The sequence below is a fragment of the Vombatus ursinus genome, unplaced genomic scaffold (assembly GCF_900497805.2).
Source record: "Vombatus ursinus unplaced genomic scaffold, bare-nosed wombat genome assembly UNPS02014803.1, whole genome shotgun sequence".
Classification (NCBI taxonomy): domain Eukaryota; kingdom Metazoa; phylum Chordata; class Mammalia; order Diprotodontia; family Vombatidae; genus Vombatus; species Vombatus ursinus.
The window spans coordinates 9,716,605-9,725,929 of NW_020954581.1; the positions used below are offsets into that span (position 1 = coordinate 9,716,605).

At 45.9% G+C, this 9,325-nt stretch overlaps 3 non-coding genes across 3 annotated transcripts; 2 read left to right on the forward strand and 1 right to left on the reverse strand.

Moving 5' to 3' along the window:
* Positions 1 to 379: 379 nt before the first annotated feature.
* TRNAG-GCC lies at positions 380 to 450 on the reverse strand. Its single transcript has one exon. It is a non-coding gene; the product is annotated as a tRNA-Gly (tRNA).
* Positions 451 to 2,608: 2,158 nt separating this feature from the next.
* TRNAD-GUC lies at positions 2,609 to 2,680 on the forward strand. The gene has a single exon. It is a non-coding gene; the product is annotated as a tRNA-Asp (tRNA).
* Positions 2,681 to 3,837: 1,157 nt separating this feature from the next.
* TRNAG-UCC lies at positions 3,838 to 3,909 on the forward strand. Its single transcript has one exon. It is a non-coding gene; the product is annotated as a tRNA-Gly (tRNA).
* Positions 3,910 to 9,325: the final 5,416 nt, after the last annotated feature.

The window sequence follows — 9,325 nt, forward strand, 5'->3', positions numbered from 1 at the left end:
CACCCATACCAAATATTATCAGTGCCACTAGCCTTCGCTGGCCATCTGGACAACTGACGAGGGAAGTGGAGCTTGGGAAGAGGCGTCTATTAGGTAGGTTAAAGGCAGAGCAGGGTCAGCAAGATCTACAAACCAGTGGGACTATCTTGTTCAGAGAAGGCTTTCCCCGCTCTCCAAGAGCCCAACACCCCAAGACTTTATCTGGTGATCTCGAGTTAGTGAGGGCAGGGTGATTAAGGCTGCCGCGACAAATGGGAATATAACCATCCAGCAGAGGCGGGATTTCTCCTCCTGGTGTTGCAAGTGTACATAGAAGGTGTCTATCCAAAACGAGTACATTCACAATCAGCGTCCCCAAGAGAGTACTTAAGCGCTCATGTGCATGGGCCGGGAATCGAACCCGGGCCTCCCGCGTGGCAGGCGAGAATTCTACCACTGAACCACCCATGCCAGATGAGCACACTCAACTTCTTCTCTGTCTCTCCTTTCTCAGAACGCAGGTAGCTTTCTGGTGGGCTAAAACTTGCTCTTCCAGTTTTACACCACACACGAAAAATCTTGCCTAAAACTTTTGCTTTTTGCTTTGGGCCTCCTCCAGGATTCTTCCCCTAAATTGTCCTCCTCCTACTCTTACTACTTCTCCTCCTACTGTTCTCATACCTCTTCCTCTAGAGAAGTTGGTTAAATGGCCTTAAGATAGGTATCTGAAAGCTGTTGGTGGGGAGGGTCGAAAAAAGCCTGAAGTACAAGGGTGCATTTTTCTCCCAATCTACCCTTCAACAAAAATCCAACATGGTCCTCATTTGGGACCAGATCCTACACACACCCCTCATACAAACGCAGGTTTATCCAGTTTTGGCCTGTGACGGACCGTGGGTTGGGAAGAAGGAAGTGGTGTTCTTGAAGGGGCAAGTCGCTCACTCTCGCTCAGGTAGCCCTCAGGTGCCCGCGGGACCAAAGTCACAACACAACTACAAGCTCAGACCGTTTGGTTCACCCTATTCAGTTCCTTCTAACACGCCCTACCCTCTCTCTCAGGCCCCAGCACTATCCAAGCAAGTCCACATGTCTAGAATCACCCTTCCACACTCGCTATGTGCCTTCCTGATGGATTCTTAGTGAATACACAAACACCCTACTATGGGCCCCAAGACCAGCACACTCATCTGTCTCAACCCCCATTCCACTCCTCCGGTTTACTGCGCCACAGCTGCTGTGGCCTTCCACAACTGCATCCTGGACCCTGCCTCTCTCTCTCTTTGAGGAACACAAACAGTTCAACCACTAGGCCACCCCCTCCAGAGCCAAGAACTTACTGCTGAGAGTTCAGCAATGTCTCCCGCAACATTGCTGCGGGTAACGAAAGGGTCCCATCTCCTTTGGAAAACACTCCTTCAGAGAATGAGAATGTGTCTCAAAGCAGAAGAGCCCCTGGGGATGTGTCAGCCTAGATGTGACCAAAAACAACCTGGAGAATGAGTGTGCAAATGTCGCATCAACTGTAAGGCAAAGCTTAGACCTGGAGGTGCCTGGAAGCACTGAGAGGATTTCCACCCAAGGAGTGAGTGCTGGGACAGAGTATCCCAAAATGAGTGGATTCCAAGATCCCAAAGGTGGCTCTGTGAAAGGAGGGAGTTCGCCCAAAGACCAGGTCAACATTTCCATGAAAGAGAAAATTGGCCAGGAGGGAAGAGACTGGCTCAATGGATCAGCAGATGAGGTCCCAGAGTATTCAGCTGCTTTGCCTTCTCACCCCACCACCCATCCAGGCCATCCATCACCCACCAACCTCCAGGAGCTGCTTTCTCACAGCACCTCTTTCTCAGCCACAACCCCAGTTACCACCTTCCTCTCACTCCTTCTCCTCCACCTATTCCCCTACCTTCTCCTTTTCCTACTCTCCTCCTCTCACCCCATTACTTATCTCTTCCCTTGGATTCTTTGAAAGAGTACATGCACACACATACACACACACACACACACACCACCACCACCACCAAGGGTTTTTTAACCTAGAATTCCTCAGCTTATTTTGTGGGTAATTTTTTTTAGATTTCATTTTATGCATTCAAAAATGTTATCCTGAGAAGACTACAGCAGACATTCAAAGGCATCAAACATCCACACAGCCACACACACAAGTTCGAACACTCGAGTATGGTGAATTCCCTCCTTTGGAGAGCCATCTCTAATGACGAGAAAGGGTAGCTGTTCTAGAGGACCCATAGAGATTAAAGGACCCATAAGGCCACTCCACCCAGGGCCCCCCTCTTTCCAAAAGCATGTCCCAAAAGCCTGCTGCTGAGAGCCCAACTTTGGACTGATAGGTTCATAGATCTCTCGAGGGGTGGAATTTGATGCAGGTAGCTGAGGTAGCTATGAAGGAAAAGGGCCTTCAGACTGTAAAGCTGGGAAGCTGTGGGGCCTTAAGAAGCTCCAAAGTGTACGCTGACGTGAAACAGGGAAAAGGGGGAAGAGGAGAGGAAGGGATATGTATGTATGTATGTGCACCCCTAGGATGCAGAGTGTGTGTGTATGCATTCCTGGAATGGTCTGTCTTTATGTCTGCATTTCTGGGATGTTGAGAGCTCAATTACCACTACCTCCTTCCTCGTTAGTATAGTGGTGAGTATCCCCGCCTGTCACGCGGGAGACCGGGGTTCGATTCCCCGATGGGGAGATGCTAGATTTTTCTTCTTAACACATCACACTACTCCAGCAACTCTCCTCTTTCTCTACCAGCAGCAACTTCAGCTCAGGACTCCCAGCCTCTCCGAGTGTAAAAGACGTCATTGTGGCACTAGGAGAGCAAGAGCCACACACAGCACCAACCCCCTGTGGCCTAGCTAGCCAAACCCAGACTTGCCGGTGGGTTGGCCACCTCCAGCTCAACATGCCCAAAGGGTCTCTGTATCTCGCAGTCATTGTTGCCCCAGACGCGAGGTCCCTTTCTTGCCCAGCATCTCGCCTCCGATCGAAAAGAAAGCCCGAACAAGAGCCAGGGCTTTGTGCTTGATGTCCCCAGAGGAAGTTTGTGGGCTGCTCACAGCGTGCCTACTCGAGCTGGAGAGGGGCCTCGGGCTGCCAAGGCCCAACGGCCCATCTCAAGCCAGGGGCAGCCCCTGACCCCACCGCCCAGTCTCTGACCGCAAGCCCTCTCGCCTGCAAGTGATTCGCGCCCTACCCAAACACTTCGTCCCACTCTTATTCTACAGCCAACAATCAAAGAGAGAGGAAGAAACCTCCGTGTCACGGGCGAGAGGACTCCATGGGCGCCATGTGGGCGCGGGCAGCGACATAGAAGACTGGGACAAGACACTTGGGAGGCAAGAGTTGTGGCAATCCAAACCATAGATGTCACAAGCTGGTTCGGGCGTGGTCCTGGGTTTTGGACCTACGGCTCTTGGTCTATTCCCAATCCTTCAAAGCTGGCGGGCTCAGGCTGGCCCGCCGGCGGGTTGCATCTATGGTGCAGCCAAGAGTACCACCAGCTTTGATACCGGCCTTGACCTACTTCACAAACGTGAAGCTGCCGGGGATGCAGAGGCGCTCGGAGACCGGGGTGATGAGGGATGTAGCTGAGCTTGGGCAGCACCAGGCGCCGTCTCTGGCAGACGGGGCAAAAGCACTGTCTAGGCTGAAGGCTAAGGGCAAGGAGGGCGACTGCCAAGGAGGCAAGAGGAGATCTGGTTGGCCTCGGCTCCAGTGAGGAGCGAGTCGGCTAGCGAGTACAGCGGCGGGCAGGGCTCTTATGGAGCCCCAGCTGCAGGATCAGCGATGAAACATCTGAGGCTTTCACTAGGCCTAGGGAGAGATAGTGCGTACCTGCAGTATGTTGCGTTGGTGGTATAGTGGTGAGCATAGCTGCCTTCCAAGCAGTTGACCCGGGTTCGATTCCCGGCCAACGCAGAATAACTCTTTACTTTCGCCTTTCCTCTGTCAGGTTCTTTATTGATTTCTCACCTCCTTGTGGGTCGTTCAGCATGTGCCCCACCCTAGTTGTGCTGGTGACCCTCTATTTCTATCATCCTCTGGATCGTTCCCTTTTTCTAGATACACTGGATCTCGAGCTCAGTATTTCACTTCAACTTCACAACAATAGAGTGCCCACTTTGTGCAAGGGGACTGTCTGGGAGGCTGCATCTTTGGAAGATAAACCGGGAAGCCCCTGCCTTAGCCCTCAATAAGCTTTCATTCTGAACCGCACCGACGGTGGGATAGAATGCATACTCACGAACTCCAGCAGATCTGAAATCACCCCAATCAGGACAATTGCTCCAAAGATGACGATCCAATTTAAGCCAGGCCCACCCATCCTCTGACATTCCTCTCAATCTCCTCCAATAAGATTTCTATGGAATATCGGGTGCACCTCAGGTCTTTCCCTTGTCCATTCTGATTCCAACTCCTTCCAGTACACTTGGAGGAAAACAAACAAAATAAATGTAAATGCTTTATTTTTTTGCGAATATGTATATGCAAATTGGGTCCTTCGCACACTCAACAGACATACACCCGCAGCCTGATGAATTCATCCTTTTCGTTGTCATACCGTCCATCAGTAAACTTGTATTAAGGGCCTCTTAGCACCCAGCTAAGTGCAGGGGTGTACAAAGAAAGGTGAAAGAAAATCTCTGCTCATAAGCAGCCCACGATCTAATGGGGGAGACAGCCTGCAACTGTGCAAACGAGATATAGAAAGGGAATAATAAACATGGTTGGAAGGTGCAAGAAGTAAGGCAGATAAAGCAAAGCCTTCCCGTAGAAGGTGGGATTTTAGTAGGGAATTCCTTCCGGAGGAATCTCCAGAAGGTGGAGATGAGGAAGGAGAGTACTCTAGGCATGGAGGATGGCAAGTGAAAATGTCTGGTACGGAGAGATAGAGTGTCTTCTTCGAGGAACAGCAAGGAAGCCAGTGTCACTGGATACCAGAGTAGATGGAGGGGACAGGAAGCTATGGAAGGCGTAAGAAGACTAGAAAGTGGGTAAGGCAGGTAATGAAGGGCTTTGACTGACCACTATGTGCCAGGTTCTGTGCCCACTGCTCCAGAAACAAAGAAAGGAATGAAGGAAGCGCGGGGGCGGGACATTAATCCCTGCTCTTAAACAGCCAAGGTCTCTTCCAGCGCAAAAGACACATTTGTGCGGCCGAGAGCCACCCTCAGAATCTCTGCAGAGAGCTAGCCAAAATCAAGCTTTCTGGAGATCGCCTACAAGCGTGCTCGCCACCCTCTTTCGCCCGCTCGCCCGCCCTCCCCCAACCTCAGGAACCCAAGTGAGTCTGTCTGGCACTCATTGTAACCGCTGCCGCGAGCTACCACCTTCCCAGCCTACCCTAATCCCTTCTCTCCGACCAAAAAGGAAGCCCAAGTGATAGAGGAGAGTGGGGGTAGGAGTGAGGGTAGAACAAAGTAAAAAAGTGTACAGCAGAAAACAAAAGAAAACTACAAGGAAGCAAAGAAAAGATAGACAGCTCTCAACACAACGAACAGTACTTAGTATATCGCCTGTCTTGAAGTGAAAAGTTATTGCTATATAATTTGAATCCTCTCCTATGTTCTGCTGTGCACGTGACGGTTTTTTTCTTATTTTATATTTAAGTTTACAATGTTTCTTTTTCTTTTCTTATTATGTATTTAAGTTTTAGCATTTGTCTAAAATTTTAAAAAAGGAAGAAAAATTAAAAAAAGAAGTCCAAGATAGGGTTCATTGCCCAACCTCCGCAGAGCAAACCTGTGGGCCGCTCATAGAGTGCTTGCTCGCCTCCGAGAGGTGCTTGGGGATACCCAAACGCAGCAGCCCAGCCCCTGGCTCCAAGAAGCACGACTGTATGTAGCACGCCTCCTACATCCCCAGATTTAGTTCCACTCACACACAAACATGGGCAGACTCCCTATGTGCAAACTATGCAAACAAGTATATACAGGATAAATAGCGGAAATTTTCAGAGAGAGGGCACTAAGATTGATGAGGAGTAAGGAATGTTTCTGGCAGAGGCTGGGACTTTAGCCGAGACTTGAAGAAAGTCAGAGAATATAGGAGGCAGAGGTGAGAAGGCGGAGAGTTAGTGGTGTGAGGGAAGCCCATTGAAAAGGCTGAGTCCAGAGATGGAATAGTTTGCTTAGAGGAACAACAAGGGGGCAGTGTCACTGTATTTCAGGGTATATGGAAGAAAGCGAGGTGCAAGAAAACTGGAAAGGAAAGGCGGGGTTGTAGTGGAATTAAATTTGAAATTGACTCTCAGGAGTCAGTACTCACCAATCTCAGTAGGTCCCCGAGGATGGGATCTTTGTAAGCATGAGTCCTAAGATAGATGAAGCCAAAAGATCTTTATTTGGCTAGTCAGATGGATACTCCCATGTGGAAGCATCTACCACGAGCACAAGGTAAAAACATTCCTTTATATATTGCTTTTGGGCAGTATTCTGCAGCATTAGCAAGAATAGTTTAAATCAATCACAACAAAGGTCAATTTTTATATCAGCTAGATATCAGGAATGGGTAGATGTACTTATTTCAGACATGTATTTCCAGATCAATATACCCTGTGCCATCAAGAAAAGAGGATGGATGCATTTTTCAATTTATGAAATGTAAAATAACAGAAGTTATTTCCCCATCTATGATCTACAATGTCATATTTTTATCCCCAAGGCTAGATGGATTTACAAGTGTATTGCACCAAACATTTAAAGAAAATTTAATTCCAATACTATATAAACTACTTGGGGAAATAGGCAAAAAAGGAGTCCTACCAAAGTCCCTTTATGACACAGATATGGTGCTGATACCTAAATTAGGAAAAGCCAAAACATAGAAAGAAAACTATAGTCCAATTTTCCTATAAATATTGATACAAAATTTTTAAATAAAATATTAGCAAGGAGATCACAGCAATGTAGTACCAGGACCATACACTATGACCAGGTGGGATTTATAGCAGGAATGCAGGGCTGGTTCAATATTAGGAAATCTATAATTGACCATATCAATAACAAAACCAACAGAAATAAATGCAGAAAAAGCTTTTGACAAATGCAGCACCCATTCCTATTAAAAACATTAGAGAGCATAGAAGCATTAGAGAGCATTGCCTTAGAATGATAAGTAATATCTATCTAAAACCATCAGCAAACATTGTCTCTGGTGGGGATAAGCTAGAAGCCTTCCCATTAAGATCAGGGGCAAAACAAGGATGCCCATTATCACCACCATTATTCAATATTGTACTAAAAAATGTTAGCTTTAGCAGTAAGAGAAGAAAAAGAAATTGAAGAAATTAAAATAAGCAATGAAGAAATAAAACTATCACTCTTTGCTGATGATATGATAGTTTACTTAAAGAATCATGGGGAATCAACTAAAAGAATCACTTGAAATAATTAACAACTTCAGCAAAGTTACAGGATGTAAAATAAACCCATAAAGCATAAAAAGCATAAAGCATCAGCATTTTTATATATTACCAACAAAGCCAAAAGTAATGGACAAGAGATAGGAAGAAAAATTCCATTTAAAATAACTGTAAACAATATAAATACTTGGAAGTCCACCTGCCAAGACAAACCCAGGAACTATATGAACACAATTACAAAACACTCTTCACACAACGTCAGATCTGAACAACCAGAAAATATCAAGTGCTCATGGGTAGGACAAACCAACATAATTTTTTAAAATGACAATACAATCTCACATTTTCCACAGTTCCCCTTTTTGACAAACTTCCCTGTAAGTATTACTTGAATGAAATATAAATTCTTAGGAGCCAGTAGGAAATGTGAGACAGAATGATAGGTATGATCACACTGATTTGTTTGTTTGGTCCATTCCTTGGTCTTAGCCAGCATCCAGTCTATGACCTTATGGGGAATACAGTTTTTAATTTGGCATGAGTGACTCTGGGGTAAGAGATAAATTAAGAGAAATGAATGTACAAAAAAGACCGAAAGAGAATTCCTGCTTACTCATTAAGATGCATCCAGGTCAAAGGTCTTGGGAGGAGCTGTCTACTTCTGGGAAGTTGTTTTCCCTTGGAAATTCTGGGTTAAAGAGTTCGGTCCTTGACCATTGTTCACAAATTGTCCAGTTTGATCTACTTAAACTGAGAGATATGCGACCTCCATCAGAATCTCAGCATCCTTAATAAGTCTATTAGTCAACAGTACTTGTTTCTAGGGTCCTTTTCTAGGGCAGATTTTCAGAGATGTTTCTTCCATTAGATCTATTTTTCAGGTTTCAAGGCACTTCAGTACTACTTAAACCTGCTAGTAATGAGATTTAATATGATTTAGTAGAGTCTTACAAAAACCTAATCACATTAGTCTTTGGACAATTATTTATTTCATAAAGGTCCAGTCATGAATCTAATGGGTCATCTAATGGGTCACCTCAGCCTCAGAAAGCTGAGGACTTGAGAGGGTTGCAAGAGGACAGTGTTATGTTGAGTGAGGAAGGACTAATGACTAACACACAGCCCCTGGTGGTCTAGTGGTTAGGGTTGAGCGCTCTTGTTGCCACGGCTCAGGTTCAATTCCTGGTCAAGGAACTTTATTTTGCTGAGCTTTTGATGTGGACCAGATTCCCATGGGAAGGGGTCAGATTGAGGGTTCAGTTCTATATTTCCTCCTAGCATCAATGAATCCCTGTGGATCATAGACTGATGTTTGGTATGTTTCTTGGAGTATGTTCATGATTGTCTGTATGTATGTGGGGGCATTCTGCAGGCATGCATACCTGTGTAAATGTATGAGAGATTGTGAGTGTATGTATATGTGAGAGACAGAGGGGGTAGGAATGTATAATTTGTCATCTGGTGAGGTCTGTGTGTTAGGAACATTCACGAGGCAACATAGATATAATGGATTGGAGAAGGTGCTTGTTATTCATCCTTTGTTCTGGAAGAGAACCACCCAGCAATAGCACTTCTAGGGCTATATCCCAAAGAGATCATACAGGATGGGAAAAGGAGCCACAAGTACAAAAATATTTATAACAGCTCTTTTTGTGGTGGCAAAGGATTGGAAATTGAGAGGATGCCCATCAAATGGGGAATGGCTGAACAAGTTGTGATATATGAATGTAATGGAATACTAATGCGCTTTAAGAAATCATGAGCAAGCAGACTTCAGAAAAACCTGGAAAGATTTGCATGGATTGATGCTGAGTGGAGTGAAGTGAGCAGAACCAGGAAGACATTGTACACAGTAACAGCCACGTTGTGCAATGACTAACTTTGATAGACTTAGCCCTTCTCAGCAATACAAGGGTCTAAGACATCTCCAAAGGTCTCATATTGGAAAATGCTATCCACATCCAAAGATCT